Source organism: Stenella coeruleoalba, assembly GCF_951394435.1.
Source record: "Stenella coeruleoalba genome assembly, chromosome: 8".
Taxonomy (NCBI): domain Eukaryota; kingdom Metazoa; phylum Chordata; class Mammalia; order Artiodactyla; family Delphinidae; genus Stenella; species Stenella coeruleoalba.
In genome coordinates, this window is record NC_137154.1 from 17344268 (window position 1) to 17364983 (window position 20716).

Sequence of the window (20716 nt, forward strand, 5' to 3'; positions counted from 1 at the left end):
TTGTTACAGTGTGAACCAATGTTGATACATTGTTATTAACTAAAGTCCATAGTTTATATTAACATTCACTCTTCATGTAATACAGTTCTATGAGTTTTGATAAATGTATAATGTATCCACCATTATAATATCATGCAGAATAGTTTCACTGCCCCCAAAATGCCCTGTTATCTATTACTCCCCCTCCCCTCCCCCTGAACTCCAAGCAACCACTGATATTTTTCCTGTCTCCATAGTTTTGCCTCTTCCAGAATTTCACAAAGTTGGAATCATACATCATTTAGCCGTTTCATCTTGGCTTCTTTCATTTAGCAGTATGCATTTAAGGCTCTCCTCTATGTATTTTTGTGACTTGATAGCACTTTTTTTTTTAACATCTTCATTGGAGTATAATTGCTTTACATTGTTGTGTTAGTTGCTGCTGTATAACAAAGTGAATCACCTATGCGTATACATATATCCCCATACCCAGCACATTTGTTTTTATTGCTGAAGAATATTCCGTTATGGAGGTACAAGAGTTATCCATTCACCTATTGAACTGCATCTTGAGTACTTCCAAATTTTGTCAGTTAGAAATAAAAGCGATATAAATATTCTTGTTAAGGTTTCTGTGTGGACATAAGTGTTCAGATCCTTTGGGTAAATACCTAGGAACACGATGGTTGAATTGTATGGTAAGCTTGTGTTTAGTTTTGAAAGAAACTGCCAAACTGTCTTCTGAAGTATATTATTTTGCGTTCCCACCAACAATGAATGAGACTTCCTGTTGGTCCACATCCTTGCCAGCATTTGCTGACAGTATATATATATATATATATATTTGGCTGCATTAGGTCTTTGTTGTTGGGTCTTTGTTGAGCTGGGTCTCACCCCATATATATCTATATGGGGTCTCACCCATATAGATATATATATCTCTCTATATATAGATATCTAGATATCTATATATATATATCTCACCCCATATATATATATATATATATATATATATATATATTTGGCTGCATTAGGTCTTTGTTGCTGTGCTTTCTCTAGTTGGGGTGAGCTGGGTCTACTCTTCATTGTGTACGCGGGCTTCTCGTTGTGTTGACTTCTCTCGTTGTGGAGCACAGGCTTTAGGCGTGCGGGCTTCAGTAGTTGCAACACACAAGCTCAGTAGTTGCGGTGTGGGCTTCTAGGGTGCAAGGGCTTCAGTAGTTGTGGTGCACGGGCTTAGTTGCTCCCTGGCATGTGGGATCTTCCCAGACCGGGGATCAAACCCGTGTGCCCTGCATTGGCAGGAGGATTCTTAACACTGCGCCACCAGGGAAGATCCTGTCAGTATATTTCTGATTCAGAGTTTCATCTTCACATTTCCAAATGTTTGCTGAGGTTTTTAATTCATTTTTGAGTTTAGTGTTATAATTTTCTCAAGTTCAAGGTTATTTGAGGAGGAAAGGAGAAATTTAGTGGGATTGGGGGGAGAAGGGTTGATGTGCCTTATTTCTCTTTTGTTTGTGCGATCTTTAATTCCCCCCACTTTGCTCCTTATTTCCTTTTGTTATCTCACTGCTGCGTGCCATCCATCCTCTACGTATCCAATTATCCTCTAAAAGCAATTCTTCTGTGTGGTTGCCACTACCTGCCAAGCTCCTTTGCTGTAGCCAGTACTGCGAACCACCAAGTTCTGACTTGTGTTCACCATATTGGCATTTAATACTGGACTTTCACTTTATCAGGTGATTTTGTCTGTGCTTTTTCTGTGTCCTCTTCATTAAGCCCCTTAAGTCTCTTCTATCCCATTCTCCATATCTACAATCCTGAAGCAATGTGTGGGATCCCTTTGGAATTTTGGGATTGAAATTTTTAAACTTACTTATAATTAATTTAAAGGTGGTCCTGCTTTTTTATTTTCTAGTAATGTTAAGGCATATTATTTTTGTTGATGCTACAAGTTTTGTGGAGAGGGTGTTGGGAAGATATGAAATCGGGAAGTTACCACTGTGTTCAAACAACTAGCTTTGAATCAAAAGCAAAAAATTCAAAACTTTAGAAATGATATGGCCTGGATGCAGTTTTATAAGAAGGTAATGTCTTGAGCTTTCAAAGACTGAGTCTGTAAGCCCTATATTTCAGTACAATGCATGGAAAAGTGATACATTTGAAATGAAGATAGATGCTTAGATGAATAGATGGGTAGACAGAAATATATGTATGTATGTATAGATAGATAGATAGATAGACAGATAGATAGACACATTGTTAGGATGTATATTAGAGGCAGAGGGATAATGGGGAACTTTTCTTCTTTGTGCAGGATTAGCTGGTCCTGTCTGTTGACTAAACAGAAAGCGATTAAAAAGGAGGGAATTTCCTGCCAGTGAAAGAGTAATTTGTGGTGTCTGTCTGTCTACGTGTTCCAGTGAAGCTGGACTAGATTGGCAACTACTGCAAAGAAAAAGGTGAAAGCAATTAGCCAAAAGTCAAAGAAAGAAGTTATTTTCTTAGGGAAAGCAAAAATTTTGAAGCATTTATCCCTCTGTATGGGTGGTATGTAGTGAGTAAGGGGATGAAGGTGTTAGATCTAACTTGTGTCCCATCTCACAGACCTTTTCCAAAAGTTTCAGAGCTAAATTGGTAGTCTTTCCTGGTATTGTCAGTGAGTGGCAACGTGTATGTGTGCGCTCACATAAAAGAGAGAGGAATAGAGACAGAGACAGAGAGATAAGAAAAAAGGGACCCAGGGCAGCCTGCTTTCCCACAACTTGGCAAGGACACAGGAGTTTTCTCTGGGTAGAAAGGATACTTTGAAAGCAGCAGAGCTTAAGGCCCTTTGGGAGTCCCCTAAATGAGCAGCCATATACGCAAGCAAGGGAATTTAGGCAGAAAATTAAGCAGATCTTCTGTGACATGCAGAGACAGAGGAATCGTTTCTTTCCAGGGTCACCAATGCTGGGCATCTACTCTAAGAGCAGCTTCCATGAACCCTCAAATCACCCTAATATGTGTCCCACAAGATTCTAGTATTTTTTTGCCAGGAGCTTAGATGAGAAATTGGAAAGGGGGGAGGAGATAGAGAAGCAGATAACAAGCTTGCCAACTGGGTAGTTATTCTCAAGAGCAGTCATTGTGTTTCACAGGAAGAGGGGAAAGTATTCAGGACTGTTCCCTCCATTTGCCATCTCAGCGCGCACACACACACACACACACACGCACACACACACACACACATGCACACACACTTCTGCTGGTAAGTCTTCCAAAAGTTCTGGTAGTGAACAATTGGAGTGCAAAAGATAATAGTAATACCTAGAGCTGACTACATAACTGCCCAAAATGAGACCACTTTAAGCGAGAAGGAAATAGTTTGGGATTGATATTTATCAGAATAGACTGATATCCAGTCAGTTACTGTTCTTCTCCACTCTCTTCCCAGGTAGTTTTCAGAGAGTGGAAGCAAAAAAGAAGTATATAACTTGTTACTAATAAATAAATAAGTAAAATCTTTCCTGTATATTACATCACAGAATTGACTCTCCCACTCGTTGCTACTAAGCCTAAAATTCTGCCACCAAAGATTCATTTCCTTCAGGTTGTAAAAATGGCTAAAACCTGTCTTGTCTCCCCTACCAGGTTTGTTGAGAAGATTGAAAACAATGCATGTGATTACCATTTTAAGTTGTAAAATAATTGTATCACTATCAAACATTAATGAAAATGTTAATAGAAATAAATTATAATCTGTAACTATCAATTAAACCCTGACATCTGGCTTAAAAGATAGATGCCTTATGCAGATTTCTATAAGATACTTTCCTTTCTGTTTCACCTACTCTGTTTCTAACCCCTTTGACTAATGCGAACTAAGGGGGAAGACTCAAAGAGCCAGAGGAAGAGAAGAAAAAATAAAGTTGATCAAGAGTGGATTATAGGTGGAAGAACGTTTCAAGGACTATGTGGTGGATAACAAAAGAATAACTCAGTTTAAAGCCAAAACACAGCAAACAGAAACAATAAACTGTTAGCTCTCTTTCCATTTTAATCAAGCCAGCAAGAAACAACTCTTATTACCTGACTGCCTAGAGCTATGATCCTTGCAGAAGCCAGTTTGCTCACCTGTATTGGGTATGTTTGAGGGGCCCTTAAACTTCTCCTTTGCATTATATGTTTGTTTTCTGAGTGCTAGGCACCCTTTTAAGAACTTTACATGTGCTGTATTATTTTAATACCTACAACAAGTAGGTACGATTAATTTTCCACCTTTAGGGAGGAGAAACTGAGTCATGGAGAGATTAAATAACTTGCTTGTCACATAGCTGTAAGTTGTAGAGGTAAGAAAGATTCAAACTTAAGAAGTCTGGCTTCAGGCCATGCATGCTCTTAATTACTAACTTAAACTGGTAACTTTTGGGGTCCACCCTCCTGTTTTGGGGCAGAGACATTTGTAAATCATCCTATTTAGGTGATAATCTGATTGCTTCTAAAATGGAAATTTGTGTCTACTCTTGCTTAGTTATTTACACACACACACACAGACACACACACATATACACTCATGCATTGACAACTTGCCAACTTCTTTTAATTTGGGGAAAGATGACTAGGTCTTTTGGTGCTTAATCCTTCTGTGCTCATGAGTTATGTGTCTTTTACCCCTGGATTTATTTTATCTTGAAAAATGGCACAACTTAATGATTCTGATAGCCATCCACTGAGAGCACTGAAGTAAGAATTATTCTGTCCAAGGCTACCATTTATTAGCTCTGTGTGTCCTTGGTCTTGTGTAAATATTTTGAGTTTCAATTTCTTTTTCCTTAAGAAAAAGTAATTCTACCCACCTCTCAGGTGGCATGAAGATTGTATAAGATGCTGTGCATAAACTCTAAAGACCTTTGTAAATGGATGGTGCTACGGGTAACTAACTTGTCTTCTATTTTCTGTATCATCTCTTCATCTCTCCTTGAAAAATGAGATTTCCCTTGGTCTTCCATCCCCTGCCAATTCTCTAGAGTTTAAGTAGATAACCCAAGTTTCTCATATAGCAACTTCATCAGAGAAGTAAGAAATATGTGTTTGAAAGTGGAGAAAAATGAGGCCAAAGAGTCACACAGGGGAATTAGAACCAGAAGCAGTTCTAACTCACAGTCTGAATCCATTTTCTTTAGATTACAGTGTTCACTTTTTCTCACCTGTGCTTTTTCTCTCATTTCATCACACAGTATTTTCACCTCTTTTCAGAGCTAAGGAATGAAAAAATGAAAACAAAAATTCATTCAAATCTCAATTCAGCAGGGTCTTTTTTCATCAATTTTCAGGTTCCTAGTTCTGTGTATATATACGGGATATAAACCGGCAGCAATTTAAATTTCTACAGGACTGCATAGTTATGTGTCTTTACGTACTTTGTTATATGTTTTACAACACTCGTGTTCAGTATTCAATATGATTCCTCTCAGTAACTTGTTTAAAGATATATCAAGTAGTGGAATCATTCCTGTTTTACAGATAAGGATACAGAAGCTCAAGGAAATTGGACAGGAAAAACTGCTGGCTAAGGATTCACAGTTGGTTAAAGGAAGAAAGGGAGTGAAAGGAAAAAGGATCCTTTAATCTTTAATCTTTAAGATTAAATCAGAATGCAACTCCCATTTCACCTCAAGTGTTACTATTTACTGCTTGATAAGAAATATTCAACCAAGAGTGTCCAAATTTCGATCAGAGAATTTATAACACATGAAACCCAACAGCTTGTTTATTGCACTGGAGTCCGTAGCACTCAAATGGTCAGTCATTTCTGACCCTGGCTAGGACTTTGAAGGCCAATTTGAGATGGTATTCTAGTTGGTAAGTGGTGCGTGTGGGGTCCTGCATCTGTTGGAAATACCCTGGGGAGAAGAGAATTCTGTGAAAAGGAAGTGATTTCCACTGTGTGGTGGTTAATGATCACACACACATACATTTGAACATTTACATATATTATTTTGTAATTAGCATATCTAATTGCTTTCTGACATGGGAATTCGCTTGCCTGTTTGCTCTGTGTCTCTGCTTAGTGCCATTATCGAATGTGTGGAATCCACCAGTCCCTGAAGACCTATGCCTATGGTATGGGTCTCCCTTAACTCCCAAAGGGCTTATCATATAAAAGAGATGATTTTAGGATTTCAGTATTATTTCTGACCTGGAAGAGATATCTCATTCTATTTTGGTAATTTCTGGAGAGATTATAGATCATGATGGTTACAGTGCATGGTAATAGTCAGAAAATAGAGTTTACAGTTAATGAGAATACATACCATGTTGGTATTACATAATCCTAAAAATCATCATTATTTTACATGGCAACAAACTACCATCATGCATTCTTTTGCTGGTACATACAAACAGTCCTCTAGCCCAGAATGCTCACAAAATAAGGTGCTTGTGGTACGGGCTAGGGTCAGTCACAAAGAACTCCGTGGGGGTGATGAATTTTATGTAACTCTGAGAGAAAGAAAATGTAGAGATTGAGATGTTAGAATATTTCCAGGGAAAGTTGCCTGATTGGCCTTCAAGAAATCTAATAGGCATACATTACCTTAGAAGTGGAAGTCTTATGAAATAGAAGTCTAAGTGTGATGGTTCATTCATGTGGCAACTTGACTGGGCCATGGGGTGCCCATAGAGCTGGTTAAACATTATCTCTGGCTTTGTCTGTGGGGGTGTTTCTGGAAGAGATTAGCATTTGAATTGGTGGGCTGAGGAAAGGAGCCTACGATGGCCCTCCCCAATGTGGGTGGGTATTATCCCACCCATGGAGGGCCAGAATAGAACAAAAGGCAGGGGAAGGTTGAATTTGCTCTGTATCTGACTGCGTGAGCTGAAACATCAACTTCTCCTGTCCTCAGGGCTCCTGGTTCTCAGGCATTCAGACCTGGACTGCAGTCTACACCACTGGCTCTCCAGCTGGCAGATGGCAGATCATGGGACTTTTCAGCCTCTATAATCATGTAAGGCAAAATGTTATAAGAAATCACTTTCAAATATAGATATAAGTAAACAGATATGAGATATCTATCTCTATATCTATCAGTCATTTATCTATTAATATATCTTTTATTGGCTCTGTTTCTCTAGAAACCCTGAGTAATACACTAATACACCAAAGTTCCTCAGCTTTGCAGGTACAGAAACTTGAACTTGTCAGTGAGCTGAGTTGGGTTATTCAGGGACACTGATTCGTGCTGAATAAATTCACAAGAGACTAAAGTATGTATATCAAAATGAAAATGGTCAATATTTTGATAAATAAGATTTCATCTCCTTATTAAAAAACAATAATCCGAGGCTAGCTTGATGAGTATAGATTCATAATAAAAATTAGTTATAAGAGTGGACAATTTAATGTTATAACTATTTTCTGTGATATACTGTCTCTGAGGACCAGGATATTAGTTAATGAATTTAGAACCCTTCCTTTTAATCAGAGTTTGAGTCAGTATTCATAAAACATGGCTAAGAATTTATTTCCAAATGTGACACTTCAGATGTGCTCAACCTCTTTAGTTTGATTAGTATCAAGTCTTGATCTGGTCTGGGAATTTTTCTTTCCATTTAATTGTGTATCACTGCTATGATGCATCTTGTGTTGATTTTATAGTTTGTCTCTGAAAAGTTATACCTCTTTTTCTTAAAAAATAGTTTAGGGGCATGTCATCATTATCTCACTGCAATGCCCATAAGTCTTTAAGAACAGTTGGAATCAACAGGAAGAGTTGGAAATGTTGAGACTGTTCCCATTATAATGTAAGCCTAATACTAAGCCTATGTAATGTAATAACAACGTGGCACGAGTAAGGACTTACAGATAATAATGAACAATGTGGTGAAGAGTTAAAGACTGGCCTGTTCTGAACAAGTAAAAATATAGTCAAGAGTTATGAGATCAATTGAACAGATGATGGAGTAAGATGGATTGGAGATAGATAGTTGCAGATTTAGAATGAAATACTGTGGTAAAATTCAGTCTGAAAGCAGAACCATTGTCAGCCCTACATAGGGAGGAATGGGGCACTCTCAGGTCAGTCACGGAGCATCCACTGATTGAGTGCCACTGTCTTTACCCTCTTCTGGGTCCTGAAGATGCAGAACTGAAAGACAGTAGGAACTGTATCCCCTACCATACAGTCTAGAGGGAAAGAAGACATTAACCATTTTTTTTAAAAATCCATTTGACGTGTGACAAAGTGCTGTAATATAGAAATTTAGAATTCCACAAGAAGGTATCACAGTGGAATTAAACAGAATCTGGTGGGAGGTGGGTGGGGGGAGACTGGGTTCTGAAGCAACTTTCTGGAGTAATAGAATGATAAATTCATTTGTTTATAATTATGAATCTACAATTACAGCAGGGAATTAGAATACCTAAAAAGCAAAGTAAGATATTACTTTGCTTAAGTGGGATCAGGATCTGAGACTCTTTTCTTTCATTTTTATTTTTTAATATCATTAGCATAAGCCAGGGTCCTTGGCCCGAAAATTCTGAGACTCAGTGAATGTTCTGGGTGTTGGTGATACCTAGTCTCCCTGGGATCCCAAGCTAGATCTAACTCAAGTGCGTTTACTCAGTGTTAGCTCATGTTTCCTTGAAGTTAGGTACGGCCAGATGACCGAATCCTGTGCCTATCGCAAATTCCAAATGCCTGTTTTGAGAATTCTCTATTTTTGTAAGTTCAAGTGTGTGTCTCAGACAGGAATGTGGAAGACTGAACATTAATGAATTGTACCTGGAAACAGAGTAAAATGGGGGTGGGGGGGGAGGGCGTTACACAGTAGGTGGGACCCGTGTCCTCGGTTCTCATTCATTCATTCTGTAAATTGCCGTCTATACCAAAATGTGCGGCCAAGGTTGCAGTGGCCTCCAGAGAGAATGATGTTAACAGACCATTTTCTCTCTCTTCTCCTGCTGTTTGAAATGTCACCAGAGCCCTGAGAGTAATAGAGGACTTTAATGTACATTCAGGTGTATGATTCTTTCTATTATCGTTCTGATTATTATTATCATTATTCACATCCTGTTAGCTTTTCACCTTGAGCTAATGTGACATTTCAGTGCTATGGAAAATCAATGAGCCAAAAATTTCTCATGCTACAACAAACAATCACTGTTGATTTAAGTACAAAGACTAAATACCACATAGACAATATGGATAAAGAGATTAAAATGCACACACATACATACCATCCATTACTGAGAATCTTTTAAGTGGTTTTCAAAATTAGTGTTTTCTGCTGGGAAGAAAATATTCCCTTATTGAATGACCATAACCTGAACTGAAACTTGCTTTCAGCAAAATTAGCTATGTCTTCACTTCTGATAATGATACCAAACCTTGGATTTAATTAGACTCTAATTGCTGTTTTAAATTGTCTCCTGCCTCAGACTTTCCTTTCTTTGCCATCTCATTCTGGTTGTTTTTTTTTTTTTTTTTTCCATTTTCTATATTTGTTCCTGTACTGAGATCACAATACATAACAAGTTAGTCACAAAATTTTAACAAACAAGATAGTCCTAGCAAGAATACGTGATATTTTCCAAGAAGCTTCTCTACTAATGACTTTGCATGACAGAGAATGGCTAACTGTTTGCCAAGCACATTTTCAGTTTCTCCTGGGAAAGAGCTAGCTCATGTTTCCTTGAAGTTAGGTATGGCCAGGTGACCAAATCCTGGCCAATGGAATGTGTATAGAAATGATCCTGGCTTAGAAAACCTTTCACTGGATCCTCCATTCTATTTCTTCCCTGTCTGCTGGCTGGAGGTGACCTTGGATGTCACATAGTTTCTAAGCCTTTGCTATGCTGGGTCTCTTCTCCCCACCTCCACCTGTTAGATGTTCATTGTGTGAGTGAGAAACAATTTTCTAATGGGTTAAACTGTAGAAATTCATGGTCCAGCTGTTTCAGCGGCTAGCATTACCTTATCTAAAACATTTGGTAATGTCTCCCATGAACCATTGGCTAATGTTTTACTTTCCCTCTGAACTGGCAGGGTTTTCCAGAGAAACAGCTATATATTTAGTAGGATATAGTAGGATATATATAATAAGATATATGTATTTATGTATTATATAATGGTATATATATTTATATAGCTTTAAATCTGTATAAAGAGATTTATTTCAAAGAATTAGCTTTCACAATTATGGGGGCCCACAAGATTTAAATCCACAGGGCAGTCCTGCAGTCTGGAAACTCTGTCTTGAGGCAGAATTTCTTCTTTCTCAGAAAATCCGTTTTGCTCTTAAAGCCTTTCCACTGATTGGGTGAGACCTTCCCACATAATTGAGGCAATCTTTTTACTGAAAGTGTACTGATGTTAACTACATCTACAAGATACTTTCCCAGCAACAACTATATTAGTTTTTGTAACTCTCGTTAGGATATCACATTAGGTTACCACGTCCTGGTGAAGAAAGCCCTCTTTACTTAAATCCAGAAGTTTAAACTCAGAAAATATGTAACAGCTTCTCGTTAATGCAATGGGAATATCTAAATAGAAAGCTTTATTGAAAGTACATATTTTTTTTAATTAGAAAAAGCTCGTACATACCAGGAGTCACTAAATAAAATCTACAGTGCCCAGGCAGACACAAAAATAAGTAAATGTGTGGATAAAGTTGAGTCTAAGAAGGAGAATGGCGGAGCCTGTGAAAACTGGGGTAGGCTGTCGGATTGAAAAGGTTCACAACATTTTTGGAGAAAAACAAAACTGTCTGTGGTTTGGCTACAGCTACTTTGTAACCTCTAAATTGAAATACATCTTTTTTTCCCCCTAAAAATATTGAAACTATTAGAATCCGATGATTCCACGGGGATTGGTGACTCAGGAGATCCATTGCCATCTTCCTGGAAACATGAAAAATATGAAGAAATAGGAGATAGGCAGAGGCTCTTCTCCCCACAGAAGTTGTAATGCGGGTGGGGATAAAATGCAGCGTGAGCTGGCGGTACATGGTTACATGTATGTGATTTCCATGGTCTCAGTCTTATGGATCATAGAAGGCAATGATTTCAAATCATGTAGCAAAAACAACAAGCACTTTGCGTCTAGACAGTCACAGGATGAGAGTGAGACATCCCGTCTCTACCTGGCTGCCTAGTCCCTTACTGGCTTTGTGATCTTGAACAAATCACAAAACATTGTGAGCATCATTTTCCTTACCTGTCAATTAAGGGGATTGGTTTCATTGATCACCAAAATGTCTCTCAGCTCTAACGTTTGTTGATTATATGACGCGTCTCCTCTGAGGCACGGTGTGTGTTCCTACTTACTTCTAGTTGTAGCAAAGTATCTAAAAGTTATTTAGAACTTAGCCACCCTTTAAAAATACATGTCAAGAATAGTAATAGCATTTACTAATGTTTACCAAGAGCATGTAAGTCCTTGGCACTTTATATGTAGTATCATGCCATCATCACAATATCGAAATAAGGTACAGAAGATGTACATTAATTGCTGAGGTCATACAGATAAAAAGTGGCAGTGCAAGCATCTACACCCAGGCTTCACATCGCCAGGACTATTAACCACTATGCTGTGCTGTCCCAGCGGGCCCTCCCTCAGCCTTGACCCCGATTCTATGCCAGGATGTATATAGAGGAAGCATTAATGCCTGCATTTCTCTCTATTCATCTCAGCTCCCTCTCCAAGAAGCAGTGTCCACGCACACCAGCTTCTCATTGTGTCCACTGTCTCCTTATTTCCCTCCCCAGACCCTTGCACAATGTCCCATCTGCCTTTACCACAAGTCAATAATGACAGCCAGGATGCTTCCCACTTGCAAATTGCTTTTCACTTTGGCCATTTCTCAGCTGGCTGGTGTGAAGTTTGTAGTCTGTAAAAGCAGGGAAGGGGCAGCACATGGCTGGAAGCCAGAGTACAGGATGACATCTATTCTTCCCTTTTCCTGGGACATGTTTGCAATTGGTTACACAATTTAGAGAAAAAGAGAAAAGCTGAAATGAAACACAGTAAAATAGAAAAGCAGAGAGATTGCTTCTGAAAGGTGGTTAAATTGCCTGCTTCAGTGTCCCCTATGAAAAAGCTAACGGCATCGTCCCTCAGAAAGGCTCTTCCCTCTCTCGCAAAAAGAAAAGCTCTTTCAGGACCATAAACACCCTCTTCTGCCCAACCAGGGTCACCCTTCCTCTGCTCATTCTCTACTTAGTCAGATGCCCCGCCCTACTAAGGGGATCATATTAGCTATGCTGCTGCACTGACGGAGTGATGCCTCCATCCTTTTTCGTTTATCAAATGCTCATACAAATGGACTCTTCAGGCTGGTTCCTTGTTATTGCTAAGATTTCTACCCTGGAACTCCAGTGTTTGCCGAACAGCAAACTTTTGTTTGAGAGGCTTGGTATGAATTCCAGCTGTGAAGCATTACTAATAAAACCCAGATATCTAGGCTTCACAAATTTGTGTGATAATTCATCTTTCTCCAACTCATAAAAGCCTAAACCTGTACCTCAGTTGATGGTGAGGCATTAGATATCTTTACCAAGTTTCCTTCTTCAAGTACATCTTGGCACTCTGGAGAGCGTCTAAATATTGCAAACATCTGTGCTGCTTGTCACTATCCACCTCAGCCATGCTAGGGCCTGTGCATTACTGTATCCACAGTCTGGAATGCGGGCCCCTCTTATCTCTGCATGTGTATTAGTTTTCTCTTGTTGCTGTACAAAGCTTCATGGTATAAAACAGCACACTTTTATGATCTCACAGTTCTGTAAGTCAGAAGTCGAGTATGACTCTTACGGAGCTCAAATCAAGTGGTCAGCAGGGCTGCCTTCCTTCTCGCAGGCTCTAGGGGAGAATTCATTTACTGCTCATTATGGTTACTGGCAGAAATCAGTTACTGGGACTGTAGGCCCAAGGTCCCTGTTTTCCTCCTGGCTGTCGGCTGAGTTCCATTCCCAGCTCTTAGAAGCCAAACTGCACTGCTTGGCTTGTGGTGTCTTTTCTCCATCTTCAAAGCCAGCAACAGTGTGTTCAGTCCTTCTCATGCCACATCTTTCTGACCCGCTGTTATGACTTCCTCTTCCACTTGTAGACTCAGTGATTAGATTGGGTCCACGTGGCTCATCCAGCTCCACACGGATCATCATCTCCCCACATCAAGGTCCCTAACCCTAAAGGTCACATCTGCAGATTCTCTTTTGCCATGTAAAATGACATATCCATAGGTTCCAGAGATGAGGATGTGGTCATCTTTGTTGGGGCCGTTACTCTGCTGCTTTATATTATTTAAACATCTGCTCAAATGTTACCTTCTCAGTGGGGTCTTCCTTGATCAGAGAAAATATTATTTTCACAGTAATGATTATTACCTGCATTTATTTGCTTATATATTGCTTATGTATTGTTTTACTTGTTTATTGTCCATATCTCCAACTAGAGTGAAACTCCTTAAGCAGAGGTTTTGTATGACTCTATTCCAAACACCTGAATACTAGTTGCTACATAATAGCTACTCAATACATGTTTATTGAGTGGACAAAAAAATGAATATGATATGATATGACAAAAAATGAATACATGGATATGATTTTGAACCTATCTTGTGTAGACGATTCCAATTCCAATTTTCAGGGGAGTCTTTACACTTCCCTGAAAAATTCCTCATGCCCACGATGGTTGCCAGAATGTTCACTGTCTTTATCAGAACAGCTCCCCTTACCCAGAGAATGTGTCTTTGGCCAGGCCATTTGAATGGCATATTCCAAGTACAGGACATTTCCCGTAGTCTGAGTTTTGAAGCTCAGGAAAATAACACATGGAAGACTTCAGTGGAAGATACAGATTGGGCTTCAGTCTTCCCTACCAGATTCCTGAACATCGTGCAGGGAGGCTACGCCTCTGAGAACTTCCTGCCAACAGCATGTCTCTATGCCAGTCTCCAGTGGGTAATAATAGCTAGCTCATGCATATCTCTCAAGAATTAACATGATTTTTGGAGAGAGGAAAGTTTAACCCATATTTAGGAAAGAAGCATATTCTCTCGCTCCTGAAAAAATGAAATATATTGTGTAGTATAGTTTAGCTATCCCTTATCTGAAACTTCTTTCCTTTCCTTTTGCTTTGCTTTACTATTATATCAGCAAACTACAAATATTATATTTCTTTTCATAAAAGAGAAAGGAAGCGTTGCCCCAAAGTTGAAATCAAGAGTTCATCTGTAAAAAAGCAGAATATTTCTGGCTATAAAATGGAAGCCCACTCCTAAAGACACATACACACACACTTGTAGTCAGAATTCCAAAAGCTTGGGTCCATTCCCACCAGAGCATGTCTTTACAGTAACATTTATGGAGTACCAGATGTGAAGTATAGCCTGTGCTAGGTGTCCTCTATATCAGTGGTCTCCAACCTTTTTGGCACCAGGGACCAGTTTCATGGAAGAAAATTTTTCCATGGGTGGGGTGGAGGTGTGGCCTGGTTCCGGCGGTAATGCAAGCCATGGCGAGGGATGAGCGGCAGATGAAGCTCCACTCGCTCGCCCTCCTCTCTCCCCCTGCTGTTCCGCCTGGTTCCTAGCAGACCTGGGGGTTGGGGACCCCTGCTCTATATATCATCATTTAATAAGTTTTTGACCTTCTAGGTAGATATTGTTACCCCTGTGTTAATCAGGAAGATATTGTCTTGAAGAGATAATATCCGAGAGATATTTGTGATTTCAAACCAGGCTGCTTGATTCCAAAATCAGTGCTCTTTTCAAGATTTTTCACTGCTCTAAATCTGTCATCCTTTTTGCTTCCTTTTAGGTCACTTTTACTGTCTTCTTCATATTTATATACATATTGCCCTTATGCTGCCCTGGAAGCATCTTTTTCTAGGTCTTCCTTTCTAGGGGAGTATTCTAATGTTCAAAAAATACTTCTCCTTGTCCCAGAACACTGTTTCCTTCAAGAGTTTGCTCTCACCAAAGAATTTCTGGGATGAATACCAACTATAAGCACGGTGGCAGAGTGTGAAAGAAATAGAACTTGAATTCAAGTTGTGAATCTGCAAATTTTAGTAGTAAGGTTTGGGGCTAGGAATGTTGTAGTAAAGCCCTTGGGAAATGGGAATTCATCCTAAGACTAACATTCATCAAACCTCTCCTCTAAGGCTCTGGACTGGGTCTGACACACTGTTTCATTCATTGTCTCGTTTTGTTTTATTAACATTCTCTGAGCGTCAGATTCTTTAACTCCAAAATAGTGTTGAGAACAATAGAACCTTTCTCACTACTGGTAGGCAAATGATGTAGCATCAATGTTAAATATATCATAAATAGGAAAACAATTTTCTAAACTCAAATCCCCGTACTAGTGATGGCAGGATCCAAAGTTAAATAACAAAAATAATCTTAACCTGTTTTAAGAAATGAAAGTGTTGAAATCTTGCATAAATGAAAGTCTAGCAGGACAGGCTCCAGGTGTGGAATGGAATAGAATCATCAGAGTGCCTGGTTCTTATTGTCTTTCCAATCTTCTGTCCTCAGTATTGGCTTCCTCTGAGGCTGGTTGCCTTTATGCTGTTTAAATACTTTGCAAAAAAATTGTGACCAAAGGGATTCTTTTTCATGTCCAGCAGGGGTGAGAGAGAAACTGTTCTGCCAAGAATTACATGAACACACTTTCCTTTAGTTTGGGCCAATTTATATCTCAAAACCACTGCTAGTTGAGAAAGAGTTACCGTAAGAATGTCATTCACTGATGAACTCAGGACAACTAGAGATGAAGTCACTTCCCTTAGTTTCATGGGGATTAAGGGGACATTTTCACAAAATTGGAACTATGTTTGGAAGAACACAATTGAATTTCTGAGTAAGCAGCAAACACACTCTCATGAAGAACTCTGCCCCTCTTTCCACACTTATTCCATGTTTCCTCGCCCAAAAGGCAGACTAGTTGCTAACACAATTGACTAGAGCCCATGACATTTATCATTCCCTTTTGCTAATGTGTTGCTTTACTGAAACCTTTTCAGATATGGGTAGGAAGAAGGTCCTGAGAACAGATCAGATAGTCACAAAGATTTCTTCCTACAATGTGCGTGTTCTGTACAGTGTGCTTGGTTGCTCTTCCCCTGAAAAGGTAGAATTTATTCCTCTACCTCGTGAATCTGGACTTGCTTTGGAAGTGGCTTAAACCAATACACTGTAATAGATGTGAAACTTTTCAGCCTAAGTCTCAAAAGGCATTATAGCTTCTACTTTTGCTTGCTACCCTAGAACTGCTGTGTAAAAAAGCTTGAGCTAACCTTCAGGATGAGACAACACATGGAAAAAAGAGATCAAGTCAACAACCAGCATGAACAAATACATGATTTCTATTTCACTCCACTGTGTTTGGGGTGGTTTGTTACACAGAAATAGGTAACAATCTATAGATCTGGTTATTTAAGAAAAGGGTTATTAATATGTATACTTGTATTGAAGTATAAGATCTAAATTATACTTATTATATGCTTATATTTTAAAAAAAGATAAACCATAATATATTTTAAATGTTTATTTATAGGAAAAGAAAGGGAATAGAATGAAGGGGGAGGGTATTAAGTCTAGACTTCTTTGTTGTTTTGAATTTGGAATCATGAAAGCATTATACACAATTATACAATAAAATTAAAATTTTAAAAGCAATCCTAAAAATCAAATCAAAACAAAAAGCTAATTAACAATTTTTTATCTTGGGATAGGACTATTCAAAGTAACTTAAAAACATAGTGATTTGACTATACATCCCTGCAGGAGAGAAATAATTGCCAAAAAAAACCCCGAAACAAACAACAACAACATCAAAAACACAAAGACAACAAACAAAATATACCTTTAGCCTTGGAATTCCAGGAAAATATCCATAACTATTTGCCATTTGAGTCTACTGTACCTTTATCAGTTTTCAAAATTTTAAGTTATTTTACAAACAAAAGAGTTCAGTGAACCCACCTGATAATTGAAGGTAAAATGAGTTTTATTCTATTTTTTTTTGTGTGTGGTACACGGGCCTCTCACTGTTGTGGCCTCTCCCGCTGCGGAGCACAGGCTCCGGTCGTGCAGGCTCAGCAGCCATGGCTCACGGGCCCAGCCGCTCCGCGGCATGTGGGATCTTTCCGGACCGGGGCACGAACCCGTGTCCCCTGCTTCGGCAGGCGGACTCTCAACCACTGCGCCACCAGGGAAGCCTTATTCTAGTTTTTTAAAGTAAACTTTCTCTTTGTGTTTTTCTAGTAGATCATTCTGAGAAAACTGTTGATTGAATGAATTTCTGGATGAGCAATAAAAATCTGAGTCTTTATTCCTCCATTTAATAACTATTTTCTCCTTTGTTTACAATTAACTATATTTTACCAAGGTGGGATTTGGCAAAGAGAGGAATAGGATAAGGATGTTATCGGATCCAAATGTCCAGCAAAGAATTTCTTCTTAGGCTGTGCATCTGCCTTTAAATCAAAACAACTTGTTAAGAAGAAATTCAGAACCCTAAATATTAAATGTTCTATTTGAAATACTCCTATTAGTTGCCTTTCGAAAAAATATAACCTTCACCCTTATGAAGAAGGTGAATTAGGCTCAGAGTTTCCCTTCCTTTTATTTAAGGACTGAGGTAGTACAGCCGTGGATTTAACAGCGACAGACTCAGCTATGCGGGACTAATTAAGGAAACCAATTATTTATTTTTCTTCATTGAAAATCATATATATGTGTATATATGAAATACCTCCCTGAAGACTGGAGAGTTTGTAGGATTTTTTTTTTTTTTTTTTTTGGAAAGAGAAGAACAGAGTTTAATTTCTTAGAGCAGCTATCCCAGATTGGTTTTGCATTTAATGGAATGAACTGACTGAGTGCCAGTGGAGAACTAAAAATCTCTAGCCCAAGAGTCATTATGGACATATTGGAAGACAGATCTTGTTAAATTAGATATCAAGCTAAAAACAAACTTAAATTCTAATCCCATTCAACATAGAAGTTACACACATGTTTGGCCAGGCACCGAGGCAGAGAAAATCATGAAACAAAAATCTCTTTACTTAAGAGATGACTTTCAAGTGAGGAAAAGAAATATTTGTAAAAAGAAAATTGACATGATGTGACAATGATTGATTTGTACACTGAATTCTATGGTATTGCAAGTGTTGAATGAGTCAGCTTGAACTAGACAAATAGAGCATGGTTTCAGAGAAGCGCTGATATTTGTGCTAGGACTTTAAGTACAAGAAGGGGTTGGCCAGGTACACCAAAACATTTAGAGAGATGGAATGGAAGGATGAAAAACACAAAGGCTTTATTTAGAGTGCAGCAATCATTTGGGTCAAGGATGGAAGTCTAGAATTGTTTAACCATGAGATAGGTGAGAGCAATATGAAGATTTAATAGGAACAAGTGTTATCTGTGTTAACATTCTTGGACCTGTGCCTCATGTATTCCCCACAATTGTTCTGAGCCAGTGCATTTTGGGGGGCAGCCAGGGGAAAAACTGGCAGATATTTTGAGCTGGGAATTTTGGAAGAATAGAGAGCATTAGTGGTAGAGGTCATTAATAGCATCCAATTAGCATTCATTCCAGTATTTGGAAGGGGACCCGGTTTCTTCCTGTTTTGCTTGCTCTTCTACATGCAAAATAATGATTTGTTATCACTCTAAAATGCCTCTAATTACTAATAAGATATCTGGGGATGGGAGCATCCAAGATGGTGGAGTAGAAAGATCCTGAGCTCATCTCCTCCCAAAGGCATACCAAAATTACAACTATTTATAGAGCATCTATTGATGATAAAAACCAGAAGACTAGCAGAAAAGATGTTCTACAACTAAAGATATAAAGAAGGTGCCACAATGAGATGGGTAGGAGGGGCAGAGATGAAGTATAGTCAAAACCCATACCCTTGGGAAAAGACCCACAAATAGGAGGATAATTACAATTGCAGCAAGGGGTCTGAGCCCCTATCAGGCTCCCCAGCCAGGGAGTCCTGCACCAGGAAGACAAGCCTACACTGTATTTGGTTTTGAAGGCCCATAGGGCTTACTTTTTGGAGAGCCAGAGGGCTGTGGGAAACAGAAACTCCACTATTAAAGGGTTCACACAAAATCTCACATGCTTCAGGACCCAAGACAGAAGCAGTAATTGGAAAGAAACCTGGGTCAGACCAACATTCTGATCTTGGAAAGTCTCCCAGAGAGGCAGGAGGCAACTGGAGCACACCCTGGAAACAGACCTTGGGAGCAGGCATTCTGGGGAGATCATTCTACCATGTGGATACTGGTGCCGACAGGAACCATTCTGGAGTCCTTCCTCGAGCTTATTAGCACCAGAACCTGGCCCTGCCCACCAGCCTGTCAGCACTGGTACAGTAATGCCACAGGCCAAGTAACTAGCCGGGAGAAGACATAGACTCACCCACCAGCAGGCCTGCAGCCTCAAGACCCCCTGAGCCCAAAGCTGCCCCTGGATCTGGGATTGTCCACCAGAGGGTCCAGGACCTGATCCCATATATCAGTGTGCAGGTACTAGCCCCAGGACCCTCAGGGCCTGCAGCCAGAGATTCTGGGACATGAATGTGCCTACCAGTGGGACAGCACTAGCCCTGGACCCCTCCAGGGATGTGCAGCCAGCAGCCTTGTGAAACAAGCCCTCCCACCAGTGGCTGGCAGCCTCTGCACAAGGCAAGGGCTGGCAACCACTGGGTGGGTGGCCAGCCTTGACCCCCACAGTAGTTAGTGTGTTACAACAGAAGGACCCATACAGCCCAAATAGGGGGCACCCCTAGAGCATATAGCACTGGTGACCAAAGGGGCATGTGCTACTGGGACACATAGGACACAAAAGGCCACTTCTTCAATGTCAGGAAATGTAGCCAAACTACTAGATACATAGAAATAAAAACAGCAATTTAGGCAAAATGAGGAAACACAGAAATATATTCAAGACGAAGAATAAGATAAAACCCCAGAAGAAGAACTAAGTAAGTGAAGGTAGCCAGTCTGCCATCAGAGATTTCTAAGTAATGATGGTTAAGATAATCAAAGATATTGGGAGAAGACTGTATGACCAGATTGAGAAGTTAGAAGTTTCTAACAAAGAGTTGGGACATGTAAAGAACCAAACAGAGATGAAGAATATAATAACTGAAATGAAAAATACACTAGAAGGAATCAACATTAGATTAGACGATACAAAGGAATGGATCAGTGAGCTGAAAGACAGAGTAGTGGCAATCATTAAAGATGAAAAGGGAGAAGAAAAAGAATAAAGAGAAATGATGACAGTCTAAGAGACCTCTAAGACAACATCAAGCATACTAACATTTGCACTGTAGGGGTCCCAGAAGGAGAAGAGAGAGAGAAAGGGACAGAGAACATATTTGAATAGCTGAAAACTTTCCTAACCTGGGAAAGGAAACAGACTTCCAGGTCCAGGAAGATTGGGTTTGAGTCTCAACCCAAAGAGGATCACACCAAGACTCACTGTAATTAAAATGGCAAAAATTAAAGATAAACAGAGATTAGAGGACCTTCAGGATGGCAGAGGAGTAAGATGTGGAGATCACCTTCCTCCCAAAAATAAATCAAAAGTAAATCTACATTATGGAACAACTCCAACAGAACAGCTACTGAACGCTGACAGAAGACCTCAGACTTCCCAAAAGCCATGTGGCTGACAGGGTTTTGGTCCTCTGGCCTGGTGTCAAGCCTGAGCATCTGAGGT

At 39.5% G+C, this 20716-nt stretch overlaps 1 pseudogene across 1 annotated transcript in view; it reads left to right on the plus strand.

Moving 5' to 3' along the window:
• The window catches only part of LOC307190369 (small ribosomal subunit protein uS17-like), a 792466-nt pseudogene that overhangs the window by 473692 nt on the left and 298058 nt on the right, over positions 1–20716 (plus strand). Inside the window, exon 4 of the transcript XR_013831759.1 lies at positions 6870–6971. The product of XR_013831759.1 is annotated as a small ribosomal subunit protein uS17-like (transcript). The remainder of the gene's footprint in view (positions 1–6869; positions 6972–20716) is intronic.